This window comes from Carettochelys insculpta, chromosome 19 (genome assembly GCF_033958435.1).
Source record: "Carettochelys insculpta isolate YL-2023 chromosome 19, ASM3395843v1, whole genome shotgun sequence".
In the NCBI taxonomy this organism is placed as follows: Eukaryota; Metazoa; Chordata; order Testudines; family Carettochelyidae; genus Carettochelys; species Carettochelys insculpta.
The window spans coordinates 16,648,777-16,669,718 of NC_134155.1; the positions used below are offsets into that span (position 1 = coordinate 16,648,777).

The following is a 20,942-nucleotide window of genomic DNA, read 5'->3' on the forward strand; positions in this document are numbered from 1 at the left end:
TTGAAAGACATATGAACCATCAGATGGGATTTGGAAATGTCACCCATGAAAAAGTCCTCTGCCTTGTAGTTTCAGTGTGTACACTGCCTTTAGCGGAGCTGTGAATGAAAATCTAGGCCATTACAGCTAATACTGCTGATCTGAGGAGTGTAGATTTTGGCTGTGAGACTGGGAGAGCTGAACATACATTTTGATGGTAAGATAACACTCTAAATATTTTTTAGAAGAATTGTTACCTCCGCTCTCTTGCTTTCACAGATCCTTCTGAAGCCCAAGTAACGTTAGCTCACTTGTATCTAGAGAAATGAACATGGGATTAAAGGTCAGAGTTAACTACTGATCCTGACTCTACCACTGACTTACTGTTTGACTTCAGGCAAGTTTCTTAACCTCTCTGCTCCATATTTTTCTAATATGCAAAATAAAAATACTGGCTCCACTCCAACTTGTTATGGGACCCTAGGCAAATCACCACCAGTAGTAGCAAGAGTAACATGCATGGTGCTCTGGTGACAAGTCAATGAGTGAGCTCTCAAAGCCCAGATTCTTACAATCTAACCTAGGGAGTGAACTTCCTGAGGAAATACAACAGATCAGCAAGGTAGAAAAGTCAGCAAGAGAGCAAGGAAAAGTGCTTTTGTAAAGGGAATAAACTCCAATCTCTTGACTGCTTTTGTTGTTTGTGCTTGGGTGCTCTTTTTTTAAAAAAAAAACATGCTGAGGAAGATGATCCTTGGGCAGAGATTAGTGACGGAAAACAAGGCCAAAGGAGCAAGAGTTTTTAGGAGTGACTGGAAAGAGGCAAAAGGAGGAGTGACAGGGCCATCAGGAGGTGTGGAAAAGGCCACCCTCATGGACTAGCCACATGTGGACACCAACGCTGAAAACTCCCCCAATATAGTTGTTATTTCTTAACACAGCATCCACTGGAGAATCACATTTCCACCTGAAAACGTTGCCGCTGTTAAATGTGACCCCCTAAAAATTACTAAAGATGAGAGGAAAATAGATGTCCTCTTTTCAGGTTTTCTCTGAGCAATTGGCAGCGCCCTGGGAACAATCAATTTTGTTGATGATCAGTTGTGGTGTTTGTGGGTTGCCCAGGGCTCCTGTGGAGAACATGATGCTCAAGAGGCAACAGACAGGCATGTGCAGAGAGAAGAGGAGAAGCCTGGACCAGAACATGTTTGGCAATGGTTACCTAGCACTGAATTAGAAAGTTTGAACAAAAGTACGGGAGCAGATAATCCTCTAACTTTTTTTTAAGGAATAAAACCCTAGTGGGACATCCCGTTTAAAGGGTGTTGCATCAGAAGATTGGATCAGTCAGTATCCGTTGTGGCTGGGACTCTCCAGAGAGAGGTACAGTTGCTGCCTCAGAGCAGTTGCTATCTAAGGTCAGTTCTGTGCTACAAACCTATATGAGTGTAACTACGTGGCTTGGAGGTGAAAAATCCTCCCCTTTAAGCACTGAAGTTATATTGACCAAAGCCCCTGTACAGACACTTCCATGTTGAGGGAAGAATATCTCCCATCAACATAGCTATTGTTGCTTAGGGGGGTGGGTTAATTTTGCCAATGGGAGAAGCTCTCCTGCCAATGTAGGAACATCTTCGCCCAAGTGCTATGGCAGCGCATCTGCATGGGGGCAATGTTTTAAATGTATTCCTGCCCCAAGAAGATAAATGACATAAGATGATTTGTGGCGGTGGGAGGGGAGATGCCATCAGGTGGATAGACTTTCCATTTACATTTACTTTTCTTACAAAAAAAAATTGGAACGCTTTGCATTTTTCATCGCATTTTACAAAAGAGGGCAAGTATCACTGTTCTCCTTTTACAGAAGCAGCAGAGTGAGCTGCTGAAGGTAACAAAGACAACAAACAGCAGAACCCATGTCTTACGGGCTAAAGACCAGTACCTCACCCACTATACCAAACTGCATCTTTCACAAGTTGGCTCCTTTTTTTTTTCACTTGTATCCATATTTTCTCTGAAATCTCCCTCCTTCATGTACTGTTTCTTGATGGGCCTAAATTACCTGTTTCTGATTGCAAATGGTCTTCATTACTAGGTTGTCCTTGTCTCGGGCTTAGTCCTGCCTAGATGCTATCGCCCTTCTGAACATATTATTGATGCCTTGTTGGCCCAAAGGCATAACCTGCCGTGACAGCAGTAACAGGCATAGTTGTCACTGAAGTAATATAAAATAAGAGCTGGTACAGCAGGGTGGAATTTCACTTTATTGTTGCAGAGAGTGACAAAGAAACTCGTTTTTGCCAAGTCCCCAGGGAGAATTTGGCTGCAGTATTTGGCTGTCAGGTCCATCACACAAAACCTCTTAGGTACCGGGTACTGAAGAAGTACATGCCTCAGCTGAGATGAGGATGTTATAAAGGAAGGTTGCATGAGATCAGGATGAGGCAGTGATCTACTTTTTTCAATTCAAGGGTGGAATAGATTTTGTTATGTACATCAACACAGGCATCAATAGACACATGCTGCCAGCAGCTGTGCGCTCTGCTGATCAGCTGGGCAATATCTGAATCTCTCTTGGGTGGCCGCCCAAGTGCTGCTTACAGGGCATACTGCTACCAGAGAATGAGGCTTGTCCTTCAGGGCAAGATATTTCTATGGACATCGTGAGGTTGGGACATCCATTCCCCTTCTCCCACAATCCCTCCAAACCTTGTCCACCTGTGCCAGTGTCTTCCCTTTCCATAGTCTGACCTCCTTGAGAACATCTGCAAAGCCCCTGTCCTGTCTATTTTTAAAGAGTCACCTTTATTGCGCTGCTCGCAGTGAATCTGGTTTCATAAGATGACTATCCTTCTCCAGCCACTAACCTTTGGTCTATGTGTCTATCCTCTGCGTCTGAGTTCTTTAGTGCGGGGAGAGCACTGTTCTGCCTGCATGTGTGGGAAACACCTAGCATGTAGCCCATTGTGCTGTAAATAACTGATCATCCTATGGGGCCATTCAGGAAATGGTGCAATGGTTTGAATCATCTTCCTGTTTGAATGATTATTGTAATTCATGTATGTGGTACTAGAGGAGCAAACAGATTGTTTGTTTAAAAAATGGAAAAGACTGAGAACTATAAAACAGCAACCAGCAATCCACTATTTCTGACCCTGTCAAAACAAAGCAGCAGAAATATAGCACTTTAAAGACTGTCAGTGCTGAGCTTTTGTGGGACAGACCCACTTCTTCAGATCAATTTCATTTCCAATACAGACTGACATGTATAAGTACAGAGGCCCAAAAAGAAAAAAAATTGCAATAAAAATTGCCAAATCAAATAGGATAGAAGGAAGGGAGTGAGAGGTGGGGGGATGTTAATTGTCCTGTCTGAGATAATTATGAGCATCAAAGAAAGGGAAGTGGTCTGATCCTGTGTCTAGAGCAAACTTTACCTGGGAGGAGTCCTGTTAGTGTATATAGTGACAAGTCTCAGAGGGTTAGTCTCTGTCTGCAAAAATGAGGAGGGGTGCTGTGGCACCTTAATGACTAACAACTTTATTTGGGCATAAGCTTTCATGGGCAAAACCAATGCATCTGATAAAGTAGGCTTTACTCACAAAAGCTGATGCCCACATAAAGCTGGTAGTCTGTAAGGTGCCACAGGACTCCTTGCTGGTTTTGTATACAGTGAGAGAGCTCCCCACCTGCCACTGAAATGCAGCCATCTCTGGGGAGATTGTCACCAAGTGACTTCCACATGGGGCAAAGTGTGACATTATTGGATTTTAAAATGAACATGAGAACCATGATTGTAATCACTGCCCTAGGTTTGCACCAAATCTTGTGCCAAGGGGGCCAAGTGAGGTTTGTAATGAAGCTGGTGATTTGCTGAATCTGTTGATGCTGTTTATGTGGTGGTATCATTTTTGTATGTGAAGTTGTAAGTATTGGCTCTGTACTTGTAGTTGGATTTAGATCACAATAGGAGGTGTGGTAGCCTCCTAGCCAGGTGAAGCTGTACTCACCTACAGGTTTTTTTCTTCTTCTGAGCAACTGGAGGTCAGTGTTGTCTAGCAGCAGTCTCAACACTTCAGCTGCTTCCTGGACTCTTGTAAGATATTGGCTACATCTGCACTAGCCCCAAACTTCTAAATGGCCATTCAAATGGCCATTTTGAAGTTTACTAATGAAGCGCTGAAATGCATATTCAGCGCTTCATTAGCATGCGGGCGGCCGCGGCGCTTCAAAATTGACACGGCCCGCCTACTTCGAAGTCCCATGAGCAGATGGGAATAAGGGAACTTCGAAGTAGGCGGGGTCCTTTCGAAAAGGAGCCCCGTCAGGACGAGCCGCGCAGAGGTGAGCCGCGTCAATTTTGAAGCGCCGCGGCTGCCCTCATGCTAATGAAGCGCTGAATATGCATTTCAGCGCTTCATTAGTAAACTTCGAAATGGCCATTTGAATGGCCATTTCAAAGTTTGGGGCTAGTGTAGACATGGCCATTTAGGGGTAAATTACAGCTAAATAACAGCACAGAACACTGAGAGACAGGACTGGTGGCTGGAAACAAACTTCATAAGACCACAGGAAACTTGGCCGCACCCATGATAAGTGGTCATCTGGCTAATTAAAACGATACCTGATTACAGATGTTGCTGGATGAGAGAGTTCTGGACTAGAGAGGTTTAACCTCTAGGTAAGAATTGCAACTCTTTTTTCAAGTTTCTGGATCTCCTGGCTCCAGGGAGACATTTGAAATCCTGATCCTCAAGTGTCTTCGAAGGGCTCAAACCCCCACAGGCAAACTGAGAGTGCTGAATGTCTCTTTTTAATCTCACGATTTTCAAACGCTTGGACTTGAAGAACTGCAATCCCTTAAGCCTCTTCCTGAAACCTCCTGGCTGCTGAGGCAGGTGAAAGGCCTGATTAGCCACTACTCTGCACCCGGTGTCTACACCTGCACAAATGGTTGTTGCACAGCTCGCAATGAGAAAAATGCCAAGGGGTTTAGAATGGAAGGTGGTTGAGAACTGAAGCTCTGGTGTTGGCCACTTTTACGAAACCTCTGAAAGTCAGCAGGGCTGCTATGTTCTGTGCCAACATTGGGCTTGGAATGGATTTGAGTTGTGGCTCTGCCTTAAGTGTATCACTGTATCAAACATCTGTACCATGTCAGCAGTATTCCTCTCTTTTGCTGTCTCCCACTGTTCCCACAAGACAGTAACTTCCCTCCCATCTTATCCCACTTCAGACGCATCCTCTGCTGACTCCTCCTGGAGGAGGCTGCTTACTTGCTTGTCTTCACTTCCATGAAGATGTGGTAAATATGAGTGTAATCAATTTCTCTGGGGTCAAGATTTGACCCCAGATATTCCTCTGTATCATGAAAAGTAAGGGAGGTCGATGGGAGAAAGGCTCCCATCAATCTCCCTCAGTAAGGACAGATGTTGCAGTCTACTGCAGATGTGTCGATTTTAGCTATGCAACTGCCCTAACTAGAATTATGTATCTGCAGTTGACTGTAGGGTCTAGTGTAGACCAAGCCTAATAGAAAAACCTGTTGGGCATGTTCTGGAAAGTTGCAGTAGATTGGATCGCATCATGCCCCTCTGCCCTGCAGCTCTTGAAGAGTCCTGGTGAAAAGTCTTCCTGACTCACTGGGGTTTGCACAGCAAAGCTGTTTGCGTATTCTAGTTGGGTTTGTGCAGGCGAAGGGGATTGGATTGCTGGAGTACTTCTCTGAGCTGATGGAAATGCACTCTAGGCAGTATTGTTAACAGCTTGGTGGAGACTGAAAAACCTTGCATGCTTCAGAAACTTAAATTCATTTCTCTTAAAAAGCTTTTTTCCTCCCTTTGGCCCTGCAGCAGTAATAAATCATCGCATATTTAAAAAATCCAGCTAATGGAACAGCTGCATAATATATGTTTGGAAGGGGAAAAAAGTCAGCAGGTTTTAAACTTTAGAGGTTAAAATACTTTCAAGTTATTTTTAAATAGTTTATTTGTTTTAACTTCCCATCACTTAATACCCAGAGAAAATTGAAAATAATAATTTGCCTTCCTATAGAAAGACCCTTCCCATTTGGCAAACACTTATTTTTCTTAAAACAAAAAAGCAATCCTGTAGCACCTTAAAGACCACAGCGTCAGTGGTCTGAAGGAGCTGGGTACCAATCCTGCCAGTGTAAGGAAAGCTGATGTCTGTGAAGTGGCGGGCAGCAGCATGGCTAGCGTGTGTTTCAGTGCGTCTATTGCCACCTCTCAGTGCATTTACACGGTCTTTAAAATCACATAAGACACTTAGCCTGCCACAGCATCTCCCCACAGACTAGGGCCGTTCAAATGGTTAACCAGTTAAACGATAGTGCTTAACCAGCTAACCACTGTAACCGAGGTCTCACCACAGGGGAAAGGGGGAAAAACAGTTTCTGGGTCTTGTAAGTGGTCTACCTGGGTGCACTGCAAATATCAAAGCTGGGGAAATTGTCCTTGTAATGCATAAGGTAATCGATATCTTTGTTGAGTTCAAGGAGATAAGTACCAAACTTGAGAATAAATTCCAATTCAGATGTCTCCCTTGGTCACCTGACGCTAAAGTCTCTGGCTATGGCCACACTGCAAGTATACACAAACTGGGACTTGTCGATAGTATCTTGACAAAACCCAGCACGTTTGCCGATAACCTTCTGCCTTTCCCAGATGAAGAAGAGTGCCTTTTGTGGACAGGTTCAGTCGACAAAAATGCTGTTTGGATGCTCTGGGGAGCCTTCTCTCGACAGACAGGGCATTCAGAACAATGGGCAGCCCTATCTGCTGTAGACGTCAGAAATCAAACTATCTAGGGTTGGCAGTTGACCCCTGTACTCCACAATATCACAAGGGGTAAGGGAAGATGGCCAGGTAAACTGATTGCAGATAAGTCAATTCTAGCTACGCAATTGCCATAGCTTGAATAGCGTATCAACAGTTGATTTATCTGCCTCATGCAGACCTGCCCTTAGAATGCACTAGCTTCTGGGTACAACTCAGAGGCATGTGTTGGATCTCAAACACAGAACAGCTTTAAGCCCCATGTACCTGAAATACCAGTCGCACCTCCAGGTCCAGCTGAGATGAGTTGAATTGTTGCTAATGGCTCCTACTAATACTCCCATATTGGAGCAGCAGCTAGTCTAAGCTTCTTGACTTGACATTGTTTCTTGTGTTTGGGTGGTAGAGCCTGACTTTCTTCTGCAAAAACCATTTTGTTGACTTATTCTCTGTCCATTGGATATAGGAGGTTGTTTGCACCCACGGTGAGGTGTGGGTTTGTGGTAGTAATGTTAACCAGTAGCTATACCCATTAACTGGCCTTCAGCAGCTAACTCTGGTGTTTAGCCAGCTGCACCAGATGAGAGCCGCCCTAGCCCGGGCAAGACCTAGGTTAAAATGGTTAAGCACTATCGTTTAACTGGTTAACCATTTGAACAGCCCTAGTCTGTGGGGAGATGCTGCGACAGGCTAAGTTTCTTATGTGATTTTAAAGACTGTGTAAATGCACCGAGAGGTGGCGATAGACACACTGTGAACCACACTCTAGCTACGCTGCTGCCCATCACTTCACAGATATCAGCTTTCCCTGCACGGTCAGGATTGGTACCCAGCTCCTTCAGACCACTGGTGCTATACAAAGCCATGGCCATGATGTCTATGGTGGCTGGATTCTAGCGCAGGCTGAGTCCTCTGGGAAAGGGAGGGAAGAGCTGGGAGTATGGTGTTTTCTGGAACCACTCCGTGCCCATGCTCTGTACTCTGCAATTGAGGGAACGGTTGGTATGTTCCCTGTGCACTGTGTGGTTCCACAGTCTCTGACCTGGACATGGGAGAAGTGCAGGCAGAACTGCTCTTGGCTACAACAGTGTTTCTCTAGTCCAAGATGCCCATGAGGCCAACTGACGCTACAGAACAGCTCTCCTGCGTTCCAGACCATTCCTCAGCCTGACCCCCATTCCCAGGCATCAAAGCAAACTGACTGCTCCACTCCCCTGGGCTCAGGAGAGGAGGGGGCAGCCTGTAGTGTGAAGCTGTGTAACTCTCTCCCTGTTTTCAGGGCCAGCTGGGGCTTCCTGTTTGATCTGCAAGCCGCTACATCAGCAGAGCACCCGTTTGCCTGGGTGGCCAGCTGGTCTGTTGGCAGTGGCAAAAGATGAGCTGTAGTAAATGTGCCTCAAGCATCCCTGGCAGCCCCCACCAAGGAGTAAGCTGCCCAGGAAAACTAGGCAGCTCTAGAGATGGGCCTGCTCTAGGCTTATATGCAAAGCGTCACCCTGGCCCTCGTTTCTCTTTGCCAGCCTGCCTGAGTGTTCCCCTAACCTGGGCTGGGCAAGGGGGAGGAGGCAGGGAGAACAGCAAGCACCTTCCAACATGTCAAAGGCCACTGCAGCCCCACCTTGTGCTCGTGGCCTCCCAAGGGCCCCTCGTGCTCACATCTCTTGCCCCCACCTACCCAACCCTGGGAGCGCTCCTGGTTTTTCTCACCACGTTCCTCCAAATCTCAGGGCCTGTGCTGCTCTCCTGTTTCACCTCCCTTCCTCCCCAGCCCCCCGTTCCATCACTGCCGGTCCCCCAGTGCCCTGTTCCAGGGGTTTGCACACGGGGGCAGTGGCATGGCTGTCAGCCACCATCTGGAAACCGCGCTTCATTGCCAGAATTTATAGTAGTGTTCAGTGCAGGAACCCTGGGTCAGTACGTTGTAAAGGAGGGTGGCACAGGGAGGCTCGCTGGGCAAGTCTGAGACCCACAGCCCTGTTCTCTGCAGTGCTTCCTATGGGCTCCTCACCTCCCTATTCTCTGCCTCCCCAGCCTCCCCCCGCTGTCCCTATTCTCTGCCCCGTGTCCTCCCCCCGGGGTCCCTATTCTCTGTCCCCCCGTGTCCTCCCCCCGGGGTCCCTATTCTCTGCCCCACCCCGTGTCCTGCCCCTTGGGGTGCCTATTCTGTCCCCCCGTCCTCCCGCGGGGTCCCTATTCTCCGCCCCCCGTCTTCTCCCCCGGGGCCCCCATTCTCTGTCCCCCGTGTCCTGCCCCTTGGGGCGCCTATTCTGCCCCCCCCGCGTCCTCCCCATTCTCTGCCCCCGCCCCCAATGCTCCCATTCTCCGCCACGCCCGTCTCTGCCCCCCTCCAGCGCGGGCCGCCTCCCGTGGCTGGGCCCCCGGGGCTCGGCCGTCCCTCCCCGCCAGTGGCGCCGGGCCATGCCCAGCCCCCCCCTGCGGGCTGGCTAAGCCTGTATGTAAATGGCAGCCAATGGATGCGGCTGTTGCGCGGGGCTGGGATTAGCGCCGGGGCGAATGGCTGGCACTCTTACTGGGATTACCGAACAAAGAGCCTCTCTCGGCAGCCCCCGGGAGCAGGGGCCCGGCCGGCCCGGCACTCACCCCTCCCCCGCTCCCCTTCCTCCTTCCTCCGCGCAGCGCAGCGCGACCCGGCGCCGGCGGGAGCCCGGCCAGCCGGCGGGAGCAGCGGGCGAGGCTGAGCCCTGCGGTAAGAGACCCCGCTCCCCCGCCGCCCCGCGGCTACGCTGGATCGGGCAGGGAGGGCGTGTTGGTGGGGCGCCCGCGGACTGGCGTCGGAGTGGGGTGGGGGTTTGCGGGTCCTCCCTCCCTCCCGGGGCAGCGCCCCGGCTCTGTGCATCGCCTGCGCCCCCTCCCCCCGCGGGGCCTGGGGTGTGTGGGGGTTGGAGGGGCCAGGGGTTGACCCCCTGTGATTGGTCGCGCACAGACCTGTCTCCCCTTCCGTTTGATGTCACCTTTGGGGGTACGCGATCCGGGGGGGTTGGCTTTAAGGGGGGTGTGTCTTTGCTTCTGTCCACTTCGACCTGAGGTCTACACTGGCGGCCTGGGGGATTGGCATCTGTCACATCTGGGCCTCAAGCAGGAGTACTAATACAACCCCCACCCCCCCAGGTAGCAGCCGGTGGCAGAAAGATGCTCAGCTCCTCTGTTCTGGGTGACCCCTTCCTTCTGTCTCTTCACCCCCAGTCTCTCTCTGCTTGAAGCGGGTGGCTCATTAGCACTCGGGCATCTCCTGCCCCAGCTAGGTTTGGCCTCCGAGGAGGTGGCAGGGGTGGCTGGGCTTGCCAAGAGAGGAAGGGGAAAAAATGGGCTAGCCACCAGCGCAGCAAGGCATTTCCCACTCTCTGTGCTGTGAAAGGCACTGGCACAGTTTAACATCGAAATTCCCCCAGGGTCACCTGGCTAGAGACTCCAGGCTTTGGGAAAACTGGTTACCAAATGCAGCTATAGGAATCCAAGAGGCTTTAACCATTTCTAAGTGAAATGGCCAGTGCACTCCCTTGGCACTGGTGCATAGGGAAGAGTGGAAAGTTCTCTGTGCGCGTGCTGGAGAAAGTATTGCATTTTTGGTAGTCGTGCTCCCTTCTCCTTCCTTTCCATGTTTATTATAATCTAGGCGCAGCCGAATGGTCCTATCGATTCATCTTGCTCTGGAGCTGGCTTCACTTGTGCATTGTGTGACTCTTGCTGGTGCTGTAAGACTCCTGAGTATTTCCCTCTCAGGACTGAATTGTTTTTTGTGTGGGCAGTGGACTTGCGATTGGGAAGCACCAAGGTGGCCTTTCTCTGTGGCTGAAAGTCAGGTGTGACCCGAAGATCCAGGAACTGAATGGCAAGGTGGATTCAGTGTGCAACCGAGCGTGTGTGTTGGAGAGGCAGTGTGCTCTAGTAGAGCAGGGACCGGATCAAGAGGCAGGAGACCTGGATTCTGTTCTTAGCTCTGTGACTGACCTGCTGCATGACCTTAGCTGAGTCCCATCCTCTCTGTGTTTCTTCCTCCTCCATCCTTTGTCTGTCATCATGTATTTCCAAAATAAGCTGTACTTCCTCTTGAGGTGTATGTGCAGTGGGGCCTCTGATCTTGTCTGGAGCCTCTAGGTGTGACTTATACTCCTACTAAATAGTAACAGATGAACCACATGTAAGTACTCTAGGGGGAACAGACATGTTATTGTATATCATGCCTTTCACCAAGAAGAGTCCCAGAACTTTAAAATCTGACTGCTGCTGCTGTTGTTGAGCCAGTTAGGTAGGCCAGGCACATCTTTGACTCATCAAGGGCCGGGGTACTCCATAGCACAGTGAAATTTGCTGTGGCATGTGCCTTTTGCTATAGAATTGTGCTCCAGATTCTTATTTTCCATTTTTAAAAGATTTAGAGCCTAATCTAGTCGGGAAGGAGACCTTCCAGAGGAGAGCAAAGTGTCAGATGATGTGATCTGGTCTTGATGAGTTTTCAGAAAGCCTGAAACAATAGCTCTGAGAGTCAGGATTGGTCCTGATCATATTGGTGATATGCTAATGTTGAAGCCTAATGATGTCAACAGTGTTACTTATTTCACTGATAGATTCCTCAGTGACATAAGTAACAGCGTGGACATCATTAGCAAAAACTCTGCTAATGTGTTTATCCCACAATATCAAATTACCTGCCATTTCTCTTCAGTTTCTGAAATTCCTAACTGTCACTGTCAAAACTAACAGAGTCTGCTCCTAATAATGTCTGTGATACAGTTCTGCAGGATGAGTACAATTACCTCATTAGGGACAATGCAAAGGAAACTTTGTTAAGATAAAATGTAATGCAAGGCATAATGTATGGATTGCGTTACTGATTCAGAGTTAATTCCAAGAGAATCTCAATTTTTAAAACTTTGTCTAAACATGCCACAGCTTTTCTTGCATGTTGCCTCAGTTTACTATGGAATACCCATGAGAACTGGGAAATTGCTACGGAAAGCTCACCAAGAGTTCTGCGCGATATATGGGATTGTAGCTACTGTACATATTACCTGCTACCATTTTTCCCTCTTTCCCTAAAACACTTATTGTTTGGGTCCTAATCCTATAAAGACCAAGTGTGAGTGTAAATGTGTACATTGACTTCAGTGAGGCTACTTGTGCCCATAGTTGTCTAAGGGCTTTGCTTATCTGTAGCTTCCTCCCACCAGGAGGCAGGGTTGAGCCAATAGTGCAAGGTTTTCCAGGTGAAATTTGGCCATGTGGTATTTCCAGGAAGTCTGAGGTACTGGTCCCTGAGACAGGCTTGCCCTGCTTATTTACACATGACAGGAGCTGCTGCGATGCCCAGCCCACGGAGACTCCTAGTGGAACCAGGGTACCGAGTTCCACTTTCAGCTGCTGCTTCCACTTACTGTTGATTAAAGTGGGAAAGTCTACAGTGGGGTGATACTCAGCCTTGGGAGCAGCAGACTCAATCCCACAATGCTTATCAATAGGGTTCTCACTTAGGGCTGTTGTCTGGGGAGAGTGAGGCAAATAAGAATTGTGCCTTTAGCTTCTGTTGGACCTGCCATGTCCTGATAATCAGTGGTATGACTGGTTCTCTCTCCTGGCTCTGAGAGCTGCTGGGGCCAGTTGCTCTAGACATAGCGATGTCCAATAGGAATTCAAAGGTCACCACACTTGTGGTTGTCGTCTTTCCATATTCGCCACATATACAAAACTTTATTAAATAATATTAGAAGAAAATACCTTCGGGCCTTTGAATTCTCGTGAAACTGTGAGATGATGTAATAATCACAGACACAAGTTCGGCAACATGACTCATTGCATCAAAGAGTGGCTAACTATGGAAAGGCTTCGAACCCTGCGTAGCCTGTAACAGCCACCCCTGACGCGGCTGGGAGTGGTGCAGCTCCAGCTGTTCCCCAGAAGTAGCAGGCAGACAGCAGCACAGTCCCCACACATTAGATGACATCATACCAAACCCCCATCCTTGCCATGCCCTGCAGTGCTCCCTTTCAGCATGGGGGGGTGTCAGTGCCCGCAAGGGCTCCCCGCTAGCTGGCAGGCTGCCTGGCCTAGGTGAGTTCAGGGACGAATCAGGCTACTTTGGGGGCAGGGCAAGGTGCAAGTGTGGGTCAGTGTCTGCAAATGCACACAGGTACTTGCAGGAGCGTGCCCGACTGTCTGACTTTGGCAGGAGCACGTCTAAGGGTTGGGAGTGGCCAGGCTGCTGGAGCTGTCTGCCTGTGGCTGGATGGCTCCAGGTGATGGGAGAGCATCCAGAACCAGAGTCGCTCTGTATTGCTGCGTTTCCACTGCATACCGTTCGCCTTGTTAGTTCCGAGTAAAGAAGAGGAGGTGTGTGCTTCAATATGTGTGTTACTCCTGAGTGTGTATCTCTGTGTCTTTAGTATGCACAATGTATGCAGTTTCCTGAAGCTGAAATTATCTCTTTTGTAGCTACTAACGACTGATTGTGTCACAACTCATGTCAGTCACAATAGTCGCGCCTGTGAGTTGCCACGCCTGCTGTGTTGCACTTGTGCTAATTGTCTTGAGCATGTGTGACAAATTTGAAGAATTATTGTTTCTTATAAGTTAGATATGTCCTTATTCACCACAGTGCAGTGTCCTATTCGCCACATGTGGCGAGTAACTAATGTATTAGATACTGCAGCTCTAGAGCAGTGATTCTCAATCTTTTCCCTACAGGAGTTGGGGGCACCCTGCTAACTAGGATTCTTCTCCATTTAATGCTATTGGAAGGATGCTATGCCTAGGAGATGCAAGAAAACTTTCCTGCTGTGAGCTAGGCGTTGGCTTCTCAGGGACAGAACTTCTGGGTTCATTGTACAAGCAGAAATCCTTATCCCTTGTAGTTAGACTCCATAGTAGAACCATATATGGTCTCCTGTTGTCTTTCAGCTTGTTAGTCTCCTAATTTTTTTTAAAATGACTTGTAGCCTATTTAATACAGTGGAAAATCACTGTCCTACACCGGTTGCATCCCAAGGCTGGAAGAGCTGTAACCCTACTTGAGCCTACTGTGGTTTAAGTAAAGAATGGAATATTTCAATAAAGCACCCACCACCTCTAGACTGCCATCAGCCAGAAAGCTTGACCAAGTTTCCACACAAGATAAGACTAGATGTCATTGTGGGTGCAATCTCATCCCCTGGATTCTTGTAATGCCTTTGGATGCCAGCACTTGTTCCTGGGAATAGAGTCTTGTGTTTTTTGCCTATTCTTTCATCCCCTTCACTGCAGTCTTCCCTGGTAGGGTTTACCTCCAGTTCAGAGATCTCATGTACTTCTTCACTTAGATTGGTTTAGATGACAGGGGGTACAGGAGTGACTCATCTCATGGGTATGGAGAAACAGTGAACTCTGTATTAGTACAGCTTAATGAAATCATACAGGCTCACCTATGTACAGCTTCTTGCATGACTGGTCCATATGATCATGTAGTTGGCCCCTAGAAATAGCTTTGCCATCCTATCTCCCAGCAGTGCCTTTGTTGTATTTTTAAAAAAAAAAAGAGAGGAGCTGATACTAGGCTGGCTCAATCCCTCCCCCACACACTAGACCATCCTGGAGCTGCGATGGTGGTGGTACTCAGTACCCGCAAGTGCCAGCCCAAAGAAAGCACTGCTCTCAAGTATCGCTGTTTGGTTTAATTAGAATCCATACATATTCTTGACTGCTGAAGCATGCAGCTCTGTTATGGGTCAAGAAGCATGAACCAGATAGGGCTTCGAGGAAAGTATTTCTGTGTTCCCCCACTTATAAGGAATGTGTTTGTTGCTTAGTGCATAGGACTGGCTTGTGTGTTACAGCACTAATGTGTAAAATCCCTCTTCCAGCAGAAGAGAGGTAGCTCTGTTTAGTCTGTAGCTTTGAGAACAACAAGAAGTCTTGTGGCACCTTATAGACTGACAGATATTTTGGAGCATAAGCTTTGGTGGCAAAGACCCGCTTCATCAGATTTATGAGTGGGGGGGTGGTTTCAGAGGGGTATTTAAAGAGTAGGGTCCCAGTAAAAGGGAGGGCCAGCCTTGACAAGGTCTATTCAGCAAGGTGGAAATGGCCCATTATCAATAGTACTTATCAAAAGAGGAAAAAACAAGTTAGATCAGACAGGGGGATGTGAGCCTCTGTCAGAGCCTAATGGGGAGATGTTAACGCCCAGGGCAGAGAAGCTGGTTTAGTAAACTGTGAGCCACTCCCAGTCTCTGTTTAATCCTTGGATAATAGAGTCAAATTTGCAAATGAATTGCAGCTCAGAGATTTCTCTCTCCATTTGATTTTTTGAAATTTCTTGTTTTAAATTTCAAAAATCAAATGGAGAGAGAGATCTCTGAGCTGCAATTCATTTGCAAATTTGACTCCATTAACCAAGGATTAAACAGAGACTGGGAGTGGCTCACAGTTTACTAAACTAGCTTCTCTGCCCTGGGCGTTAACATCTCCCCATTAGGCTCTGACAGAGGCTCACATCCCCCTGTCTGATCTAACTTGTTTTTTCCTCTTTTGATAAGTACTATTGATAATGGGCCATTTCCACCTTGCTGAATAGACCTTGTCAACTCTGGCCCTCCCTTTTACTGGCACCCTACTCTTTAAATACCCCTCTGAAACCACCTCCCCACTCATAAATCTGATGAAGTGGGTCTTTGCCACCAAAGCTTATGCTCCAAAATATCTTAGTCTATAAGGTGCCACAAGACTTCTTGTTGTTCCAGTAGAAGTTATTTTCAGGTCTCATGTGCGTGCGCACGCGCACACACACACACACACACACACACACACACACACACACACACACACAACTCAAGATTAGAATATTTTTGGAGCCAGATGCTTATCCATGAAAGCATCCTATAATGCAGCATGTGTTTAAATCTCTTGCAAAGGAGCTGAGGAAAAATACTGATCAATCTTGCCTCACCTCCGTCTGCCATTTCATTTGAGCTCTCTGACAGTACGATTTAATTTTTGAAGACTTCACTTGTGCCCTACTGACTTGGAAACTTCAGTTTGTCTGGGGTAATGGTCCAGTACAGAGGCTTCTGAACATTTATAGCTAATAAATTGCATTGTCCAGGCTGAACTTTGTCTTTGAAGGGGAAGAATTCTTTGATGCTGTGCTAAACAATGGTAGCATGATTCAGATCCAAAGTTTAGTTTTTCATGCTCATACTGATGAGGCAAAGGTTTTTATTTTACATTTCCACCTGTTTTTCGGCACTGAAAAGACACAGGTCTAGGATCACCCCTGAATTAACTGCTTCTGTTCATCTAAATCTAAATGCCAATGCTGCAAAAAAAGTGTTTGTTTCTGGAGCTAATGGAGGTTTTCTCCGTAGCCCAATATACTGGGATGTGTAAATGCTCTTAAGAATTAAAGTATGCATCCATCTTGACTCTAGGTACCACCATGATGGCCATAAGTAGCTAGATGAAATTTATGGACAGCGTTTTTTCCCTAGTTTCTTTGTCTTCATTACCTGACATATGAGCTTCATCTGCTGGATTCTGTTTGCTTGGAGCCTCAAAGGTGAATTCTGAGTGTTAGATGTCAGGGCTGTGTCTTGCAGAACATCCTGAGGTTCTGATCTTTCCTATATTTTACCACCTTGGGCCTGCTCCAAAGCCTTCCCAAGCTCACACTGGCTTTGCTGAGCTTTGGAGCTGATCTCTCTTCTCTGGACCAAAGAAATGGTATTTTTGGAAGGGTTTATTTGACACCACACCCACGCACACAACTGTGCTCTAAAAATCTATCCCTGCCCTACTGACATGCCCACATATTGCAGCCTGTGACTGGTTCAGTGTAGTTTGTATTAGAACATCCTCTTAGTACCACTCCACATGGTCAAAGTTACAGGTTGTATGTTTTGTGTGAGGGGAAAGGGAAAAGTTGGTGAGATAATGTGGAGAAGAAAAAAACTGATGTTGGTTGTTAATTGCAAGAGATAGGCGAGGACTTCCTGGCTTTGTGGTTGTTGCATTGGGCAGATATTCCACAAGGATGAAGCCCTGAGGACCCTCTCCTTGGAGGGCAGAAACCCATAGACCTACCATTCTGTGGAAGGGCAGAAGCCCTGAACTCACCATGCCCCAGTTTGGTAGGTGGAGAATGGCATGGGGCATGGTGGGCTCTGTGAGCCACAGATTAAAAGAGCCACACATGGCTTGTAAGCCATGGTATGGCCACTCCTGGTAGATGCCCTTGAGCAATCTTGGTGGTTTAAATGGGGGCATTGTGTGTGTCTTGGAAAACCTCTTACTTTAATTGTTCATCTCTAGCTATGTTTAATTAGAGGTATTTCTGACCTTACCCACTGCATTTCCTCTGATGCCACAAGCCATTCATGTTTTTACTGTTTAGTGACCAAATCCTTCTGTCACGTGGAAGACTTGCATTGTGATGCTGTACGAGTGAACAGTCAGTCACTTGTTTGTGGCATCAAAGCTGGTCATTGTAGCATTTAAGGAGTGGCCCTATAAGCCTTGTCCTCACTGGTGAGTGTCAGAGTCCATAACTCAGGAAACACTCTGTACTGTTCCCTGTGTGGGAAGATGATTTATGAGAGGGGCCAAACGTGAGCGTATTTTAGGACAGTCAAAGGAGTGCTGATTGTGGCTGGTTTGAGTACTGGTGCAGAGATATGCACACAGGGCCAGTCCTAGTGAATTTGCAGCCCTGGGCAGGGGCTGGTCTAGGAGCAGAGTGCCCGCCCGGGAGTGGGGGGCCACTGGGAGCACGGGCAGCACAGGGCTTTTTGGTGGCCCCTTGAAAGTGGCGGCTCTGGGCGACCGTCTGGTGTGCCCGCCCATAGGACTGGCTCTGTATGCACAGATAATTAAAAATAAGGCCTTGTTTGCATCTTTTAACGGTAGCCCTGGACTTTGAAATTAGACCCCTCCAGATATTACAGTCCCATGTGGATTCCAGGTTACGTAAGGTCCCTAAGTCCAGAAATGTCTAAAGTCTTGAGAGACTGTTGATGCCTGCGTATAGAAACAGTGTTTCCCATCCCCTGGTTCACAACTTGAGGTCTCCTCTCTTCACTCTCCCCATTTTCTAAAGTACCTAACACAATGATTTCTTGAGTCTATGGAAACCCTCCAGTTCACTCTACTAGGCCCCAAAGGCTCTTTGTTGATGAGGTCTCGCATCATCAATACAATCTAGAAATTGCATGGCAGTGGGAAGAAATGCAGCTTAAACTGTGTGTTTTACTATTGGTGGGGTGGAACACAGGTCTTATAGTGGAAATTAACAACGTATGCGCAGCTTTGATTTGGTGGTGACCAAACTAAGTTCTAACTTGACCTGTGTAAATGACATCTATTATTTAGTTAATTATTACTCCTGTTAGAGGAGCGGTCAGAGAACTCAACTGAGCTCTGGGCCTCACTGAGCTAGGTATTTTACATACAGATTAGAGACAGTCTTTGCCCTAAAAAGCTTACATGATAGATAGACAAAGTGTGAAGGAGAAATAGAAGGAGCATGAATTAGATGCCAGTCCTGCAAAATCTTGTGCATGTACAATACTTTCTTGTAAGTGTCCGAGTGGTACCAAAGAAACCTATAGGAGTACATGGGAGTTTGAAGTCAAGCTTGTGTACAAGTCTGTGCTGTGGAAGGTTGGAGTGTATCCTTAAGTACTTGAAGCAGCAGCTTTCTCTTTCTTTATGTACAGTTTCCACCAGTGTAATTACTTGAATAACACTGCAACCTAGTGCCATTTAAATGCCCGATTCTCCAGTCCAGGCACAAAGTGGACCGGCCTGTCCTACTGCTACAATAGAATAAGTAATATTTTACACACTTGTCAAAGAAAATTACTTATCCTGAGTGAACAGGTAGACAGAATTTTGGTAAGTGTAATGGGCTTAAACTGCAGCAAGGTAGGTTTAGATTGGACTTTAGGAAAAACTTTGTCAGTGTGGTTAAACATTGGAGTAAATTGCCTTGGGAGGTTGTGGAATCTCCATCACTGGTGATATTTAAGAGCAGGTTAGACAGACATCTGTCAGGGATGGTCTAGATGGTACTTGGTCCTGCCGTGAGGGTGGAGAACTGGACTCGATGACCTCTCAAGATTCCTTCCAGTTCTAGTGTTCTGTGATTCTATGATGGTTGTTATACGGTTCTGTGGTAAATAACTGGGCAAGATGGGGGGCAGTTTCAGGGGTGGCAGTGGGTGAAGACAATGAAAGATTACATTTCTCCACTGAATTTCTAAAGGGCTGATTCTCCTTTACATGGCCGGATCAGCATGAAGGGGCTTTCTACTGTAAACTTAACGCAATGTGGCCTTTGGAGTTTGTGGAAATTGTACCTCTTCCTGGTATTGCCAGCCATGAATTGGGATTTCGCTGCACCATGGTACTACATTGGCACAGAACGGAAAGATAGTCAGTCCCTCCCTCAAAGATCTCAGAGTCAGTCTAATGCGCCTACGCCAGGGCCCAGGCCTCGGATAGTCAGATATGTATTTATAGCAGACTGGTCGCCATGCTGTGTCTGACTTGCAGCCTTCTGTGTTTTAGGGCTTAACGGAGAATAAGTATAAATGTAGGCCTGACCGGTCCCAAATGACAGAATTTGCCAGACCAGGGTAGGCCCAGGGCTTCTGCCTCAGGTGGCCCCCTAGCTGCCTGCTCCTCAGGGGTTCCAGGATCCTTGGCTGCCATGGGGCTCCTTTCCCCTCCCCCATTCTCTTGGGCCCACCACAGGGCTCCAGGAGGTTGGGGCTTCAGCTCCTACACTGCCATGGAGGTGGCAGGGCCACGAGTTTCAAACCCTGTCCTGCAGTTGGGCAGATGGGGTCTCTATCTCCAGACCTCACCATGCTGCTGGCCACTGCTCTGACTCCAGCCCCGGGACTTTCTGGTCCTGCTACATGTTGCTGGAGAAGAGAGTACTGGGTTTAAGAGTTTCAACCTACAGTAGAATACAATGAAAAAATCTTGCTGGGTAAATAATGACACTATCCTATCCACTAAAGCGCTCCAGATGCAGAGTTAATACAACCTGTGCACTGAATGACAGTGATTTGGCTCTGTGACACCATTTGCCAGTAACGGTTTTCTTTGTGCTAATGAAAAGTAACCAAAGCTGCTGAGCCATGTTCTCAAACCTGGGACTCCTGCCGCTTACTGCGTAAGCCTCTACAGCCTGAGCTCAAAGCCAGCTGTAGGTCAGCTAAGGCTGAAGAGGAGACTCATTCTTCCTGTGTAAGTGGTCTAAGTGTCACTACATGGAACACTCAAACGCACCCAGTATGTGTGTGGGTTAAAAAAGTAGTCAGGAGCCTGAAGCCCTTTTAAATTGCCAGGCCCTGGGACAGCTGCTCCTCTTGCCCTGCCTGCCATTGGGGCGATAGTCTTCTGTCACCCTTGAAGGTAATCCACATCCTTGAGAGTTGAGAGGTACTTCTTCTGTCTACCCAACTGCGTCACTTAGGGGTGTGAATTTTTCACAGCTCTGAGTGACATTGTTAAACTGACCTAGTTTTCTAGTGCAAACAGGCCTATGTCCTGATTATCACTGGCAGCAGGAGCAGGAGAGAGTTACACCTCCTTCATTCTGTGGGACAGATGAATCTACCGCTGGTTTAGCAGATTCTTTCCAGAAGAAATCGCAGTGTAGCAGGGGCCATCTTACGATACTAAGAGCCAAGGATTTCAAAGCTCCTTTTGTGCATTAATGAATGGAGCGTTACAAGCTCCCTGTGATGCAGAAAAGTGATGTGATTCCCATTATACGTAAGGGGAAACGGGCATGGGGATTTACCAGTCCCTCTGAGCACCAACAGAAGTCAATGGGAGCGGCAGAGGCTCAGTCTCTCTGCAAATCAGGCCCCAAATGACATGCCAAAATCAGAGTGACTCCGTGGCAGAGCTGGGGGTAGAATCCAGAGAGGATGACTCAGCTCTCCCCATCAATTCACTCTCCATCCTGTACATTTGTTTGTTCCTGCATGTGCTCTAGTGTAACATTATTAATCCGTTTGTTAACAGGCCGGCATCAGCTTGTATTATAACCTAGGGTGTGATTCCTCCTGTATTTCACTTGGAGCTGGGTTGCACCCATTTGGTAAAGTCTTCTGAGATGGCGCGTATGGTGGATGGCGTAGTTGGGAGAGGCTCATGGAACAATAG

The 20,942-nt window shown here is 47.5% G+C and overlaps 1 protein-coding gene across 2 annotated transcripts in view; it reads left to right on the forward strand.

Moving 5' to 3' along the window:
* The first annotated feature begins 9,254 nt into the window (after window positions 1-9,254).
* Window positions 9,255-20,942, forward strand: part of GTF2IRD1 (GTF2I repeat domain containing 1) — a 194,616-nt gene continuing 182,928 nt past the window's right edge. For both annotated transcript variants that reach the window (XM_075014086.1, XM_075014089.1), the window contains exon 1: window positions 9,255-9,483. The gene's annotated coding sequence lies outside the window, so the exon portion shown is untranslated. The remainder of the gene's footprint in view (window positions 9,484-20,942) is intronic.